This window comes from Marmota marmota, unplaced genomic scaffold (assembly GCF_001458135.2).
Source record: "Marmota marmota marmota unplaced genomic scaffold, marMar, whole genome shotgun sequence".
NCBI lineage: Eukaryota > Metazoa > Chordata > Mammalia > Rodentia > Sciuridae > Marmota > Marmota marmota.
The window spans coordinates 22,188,700-22,194,965 of NW_026000142.1; the positions used below are offsets into that span (position 1 = coordinate 22,188,700).

General features: G+C 38.1%; 1 non-coding gene across 1 annotated transcript; it reads left to right on the plus strand.

Annotated features, from left to right (window-relative positions):
- Trnap-agg lies at positions 1 to 72 on the plus strand. The gene has a single exon. It is a non-coding gene; the product is annotated as a tRNA-Pro (tRNA).
- Positions 73 to 6,266: the final 6,194 nt, after the last annotated feature.

Here is a 6,266-nt window from a genome sequence, read left to right on the forward strand (position 1 = left end):
GGCTCGTTGGTCTAGGGGTATGATTCTCGCTTAGGGTGCGAGAGGTCCCGGGTTCAAATCCCGGACGAGCCCTATTTATTCTTTTCTATTTCTATTTCCCCTGGCCTATTCCCATTATGTACCCCTCTTATTTCCACAGAGGCTAAACTGGGTAAGAGAGAGCTGGCACAGTGTGGGAACATTAGAGGTTGTTACAGGATTAAGTTAGATGTTTAAATCACAGTATACACTGCCTGGCCTTTGGAAGGCATTAAATGGTTGCTTTCCTATTGTGTACTGTCCCAGTACCCCCTGTTGCTATTGTACCCATTTCCTTTGTATAGCACTTTTCAGTTTGCAGAGTGTTTTCACATAATCCTCTCACCTGATCCTTCCCATTACCTTATAAGGTAGACAGATGAGGAAACAAGAGTGGGAACATTAGAGTCAAAGGGTTGCATTTGATTAGACAGAAGGACAGCCTCTCAGAGGGCCTGGGATAAAGAGCTACTGATAGGGACAAGGAGGGGACTGGAACTGAGCTGCAACAAGGTCAAGAACAGACAATCTCTCCATGTAAAAAATCCAAGCTATGAAACATGCTGGACTCATGGTCCAAAAGCTAGGATTAAAATTTACACTCAGTTTTCCCCTCAGTAAAATGGAAACAACAATATTTATTTTTCAGAGCTGTTGGGAGGATTAATTCAGAAACTGCAACGCGCCTTAGAGAAATAGGGATTGTTAGGAATGACACAAGGATAAAGAGCATCTACAGTGGAAATTCTGGTACCATGACAGACTGGACTAATATATCTATCCCTTCATCAAGCACCCCTGAAAACATACATGGAGATGTTGGATAAAACAGAATTGAAATATTGAAATGACAAATTTTACATTTTAGAAAAAGAAAATTTCCACATATCAGAATTAAAGAAGAAATGCAAAGCCAAAGAAAAAATAGGAGGAGGATGTCCTCAGCAGGAGTCACACACAATTAAATGCTCAGGGTCCTGGAGCTCTGTTTTAATACTTCCAGTTACAGAACATATGACCTCATCCCTCCAGACACAAGAAGCTGGAACTGAATTTCCTGCATAAAGCTCAAAACATCAAAGATATACCTCACCTGTATAAAGAGAACTAAAAATTACATCCACCAGTTAAAGGAACCAGAGAAAAGGGTAGAAATACAAATCGACTCTGAGACATTAAAGTCCCAAGCCTCACCAAGTGCTTGTATTATATCTGAATTTACTGTCTAAATTAGGTACAGTAAGAGATCATTAATAACAGTAAAAAAGAACAATTATAACAATATACTATAATAAAAGTTATGTGAAAATGTACATTTCTCAAAATATCTTATAGTACTGTACTCACTGTTATTGATCATGTGATATGATACAATGCCTAGTTGATGAGATGAAGTGAACTGGTTGATATAGGCATGGTGATGTAGCATTTGCCTACTATGTAAGGATTATTCGAATACAGCACTGTGATAATGCAAAAGCCAATCTGATGAAACTAAGACAGCTACTAAGTGACTAGTGGACAGATAGCCCATCTTGGGCTGATCAGAGCTAGATGGTGAAAAATTTCATCATGTTGCTCAGAATGGCATACAATTTAAAATTTATAAATTGCTTATTTCTGGAATTTTTCACTTAATATTATCAAACCACAGTTACCTATGGGTAAGAGAAACTGTGGAAAGCAAAACTGTGGATAAGGAGAAACTACTGAAAATTAAACTTTATCACAGATATTTATGTACTGGAAAAAAACAAAAACAAACCATAGTATATATAGGATTATGTATATATTATCTATGGTTTCAGGCATCCATTGGGAGTCCTAGAACATAGATAAAGGGAAAGTATTGTATATTATTTACATTGTGCAGGATCCAGGCAGAGAAATTAAATGTAAACCTGGTTTAGGCCCCTTGAAATCCTTAGAAATACTACATCTAAGCAAGGAAAGTTCTATAAGAATGTTTTCATAATACAGGGCATATGGGACACTCGCCAAAACAAAACAAAATACCCCTGGTGCTGGAGAACCAACTGAAGAGGCACTTACAATAAAATATCATCAACTTATAGGGTCCCCCCTCTCACTTTTTCCTCTGTCCTTACCCAAAAATACAGAAGGCACTGATACCTGTGACCTAGCCAGTTGCATGCTGCCCCTGTAGGCTTGAACCAAGCTGAGCCCTTGAACATTTCCAGGCATTGATAAAGGTGTTTAGGTTGTTGCTCAAAACACTGAGAGATCAACCCAAGCTGCTAAACACACAGAATCTAGCTCCATCCCCAATAAAATCCCTTAAATCTTCATATAAATTTTACATCCTGACCCCTTCATTGTGGAAATACCTAAGCAGAAGAACCTTTGTCTTACTTCCTTGAGGATACTCAGCAGTCTACTTTATATGTGAGTTCCTCTAATAAATGCTTTGAATTGACCATCCTGGTATTTAGAGCTTCTTTCTTTGGAGTCCTAACCAGTCCCATTTTGGGATGGTTTGGGGCATATTCTTGCAGAAACTCCCCCGATGCCAATTTTGAGGTAATTTCAGTCCCATGTTTGGCCTAGATGAAATAAAACTAGACAAGGAAGCAATCTATCATAAGGGAAAGCTGACAAACAAAAGATCACTCCAAGAAGTGCACATAATACAACATGAAAAACACTAAGTAAGAAGTATACTTAAAAGTATTAAATATTAAGGCAAGCAGGGTGTGGTGACGCACATCTGTAATCCCAGCTACTTAGGAGGCTAAGCAGGAGGACCATGAGTTTGTAGTTAGCTTGGACAACTTAGATGAGACCCTGCCTCAAAATTAAAAAAAAAATTTTAAAGATTAATAGTAATAAAACAAACTGTAATGAAAATAGGATATAATGAAACAAAACCCATAGTACTGAAGAAAAATGAATAAAACATTAAGGAGTGAAAGATATAACCATTAAAATTAAAGACTCTGTGATGTATTAAATAGTAGATTAGACTCAGTTAAAGACAGAATTAGTGAATTGAAAGACAGAATTGATACACTCATTTAAAAATATGAAAAAAGTAGAAAAGTAATGAGAGAAAATATGAAAGAATAAGTTAAAAACACAGGGAAAGTATGAGACACATTAATATACATATATAATCAGAGTTCCTATGAGAGACTGAGAAAATGGGGAAATTTTAATATTCCAATAAATAATGCTGAGAATTTTTCATAATGGAATGAAAAACATAGGTTCTCAGGTTGAAGAGTCCTGACTCAAACACACAGTGGTAAATCTGTAGAATACTAGACAATGAAAAATCTTAAAAGCAATAAGAAAGGAAAAAAATGCCTGTTTGTCTACAAAAATAACATCATATTAGCAGCTGACTTCTTATTAGCAACAAAAGATTATAGATAAATGGAAAAAATATCACTGTTACTTATTAGTAGCAAAAAATTATAGGAAAAATATCTTCAAAAGCTCAAGAGAAACTGTCATTCTGAATTCTATGGGCACTAAATTTCCATATGAAGTGTGTGAAATAATGACATTTTAAGATAAAGACTGAAAATGCTTACGACTCAAAGAGTTTCCCTGAAATGTCACAACTGAATATACTTCATAAGAAGGGAACTGAAATTACAAGGAAAAAGTGAAATGCAAGAAGAAATGGAGACCAGAAATGAGAATGAGAATGGAATGTAAGAAGAAATGAACAGAAGACTTTATAAATATGTTAGTAAATCTACACAAGCACTGAGGTGGTGGTGAGATTTAGTGGGCATAGAAATTAGGTAAAACGAAAACAGCAGATTGAAATATGAGAAATTATAGGAAAAGAAGATCAGAGTTTACATGTCCTAAGTTCCTTCTATTATTCAGGAAAAGTATGATGACAGTGACTCACTGTAGACTTCAGTAAGAATCATTAGAAAATATAAAAAGAGGTAATCAGTAAAAAAAAAAAACACAGAAATAGAATGTGTAATTTCTAAATCAGCAGGGGCCAGGAGATAAATAAGATAAGTAAAATAAATATAGCCACTGATACTGGTGTTTAAATTGCTTCTTTAATGTTTAAATTGCTACTTTATAGAACAATTTGGTAACAACTAGTAAAGTTTAAGATGCACCTACTCTGTGACCCAGAAATTCTACTTCTATGTATCTGCCCTGGGGAAATACTCACACAAGAAGGCATGCACAGAACTGTCCATTGCAGCATTGTTTTTAATATGGACAACTGGAAATAAATAAATTCAATTAGCAAAAGAATGATAAATAAATTGTGGTCTATTCAGCAATAAAATAGTATTCATGAACTAGAGCTATGTGAAACAACATGGGTAAATGTAAATAATTGAGAAATGTATCTGCAGAAGAAAGTGTACAATATAATACCATTCAGATAGATTTCAAAAACACAAATCAAAAGTTTAGATTGTTTAAAGATATATACATCTCAAGTAAAACTATAAAATCATAAATAGGGGGCTCCTCTGAAATAAATGTGTTTCAGTCTGTGTACATGGTTAATTGCTATGTTATTCTCTGTGCTTTCCTGCATGTTTCAAATATTTATTTTTTTCTTTTTAATGAAAGGATCTAAGCATTTAGAAATAAGGGTAAAGGAGATAAATGACTACATCAGTCCTCAGAGAGGATGATCTCCTGGGATGGGATTAGGAGGGAGGCTGAGTCCTGCATCCAGGGATTATAAGGATTAATTCAGATTATCCCCTAAGATGATCACCTGGCTGACATGCCCACCACTCCTGCCCTTCTGAGATGCATCCCTGGACCATCGCCCACCTTCCCCCCAACCTTCAAGCTTTATTCTCCTGTCTCCTAATTTCACCCTCACCCTCAACCCAGCACTAGTCTGAACATGGTTTGACCAGTTGGCTCCTGAAAATGGACTGTTTCAGGTTGGTGACCCACACTGTGGCAGCCAAGGAGAGATTAGTCCTAATACTCAAGATCAGAGCTCCCTAAGAGAGCTTGGAACCCTGGATGTCACAATTGACAATTTCTTCCCTATCCCTCCTCTCATCTGCCCAGAGGTCAAGGCCAATGTTAAACTGGCCTTGCTGGCTGAGGCAGAACCAGAAGAAGCTGGATTGGAATAAAGACCCATTGTGCTTCCAGATTTAGTCTCTGTCAGTCCCCTGAGCTGCAAGTTGAGTCCCCAATGCCAGCCCCTTTCCATCCTGATAATTGCCCTGTTCCTGGAGTCTAGGCAGACCCTCTGCAGGAGTCTGGGTGGGCTTGTTCAACACTCTTCACCCACAGATGAATCACTTGGCCATGGGAATCTGAAGATGTATCTGTCCTCTGGGGAGTAAATGACACATTCTTTGTTCATCTTTCAGAGCACCAGGGTTGGGGAGTGAGAAGAGAAATGGGCAGAGAGACAGGAGAAACAGGGAGAGAGAGATGGATTTTTGGACATTGCTACTGATAGGAAATATTTAACTTTGCAAGTATGAGATCCAATGTTAAATAAAACAGAGCATTAACTGGGTAGTTGGGAGATTTGTGTTTATCCATATCTTCTTTGGGCCAGGTACTTTGTTATACATTGGAGATACAAGGGTGACTAAGATAGTTTACAACTTTTAACAGATTTGGTGGGCAGAAACCCAGAGTGATTAGTGCCACTCAGAGACAGAGGACAGGTAGGAGCATCTAATGGAGAGGAGATGGAGCACCAGGGTTGTCTCTCAACCAAGGGATGAAGGATAAGCAGGAGATGTGCAAGCAAAGAAATGCTTCTTTCTTGTGGAACATGGCAAGCTTGTGAGCCTGGGAGCCTGTGGAACTAAAGTCACACAACATGTGCCCAGACCTTGGGAGTGGTTATGCAAAAAAAAAAAAAAAAAAAAAAAAAAAAAATTAGTGAGTGTCACTGTCTTAGGAGTCTCCCACCAATTTCCTCAGTGTGCTGGGAAGCCCCGAATCCCAAGTATAACCAACCACTTCTATCCTGAACGACAGGGAAGGCTACCTAGAGGTGACTCCCAAATGAGGGTTGAAGAATAAGCAGGGGATGTGCAGGCAAAGAAGAGCTTCTTTCCTGCGGAACCTGGAGAGCAAAATGCTGTACAGGTAGTCATTTCTTGAATGAATGAACGTTTAAGCAAATGAAATAAGCCCTCTGGGCTTCTATAACTCCCTTCTATATGAGCGAACGTTAGTAGAGCCCACTCCCCAGCAGGACACAGCGGGGGCGTGGCTTGAAGCTCAAAGGGTTGGCAGGCCCACGTAGA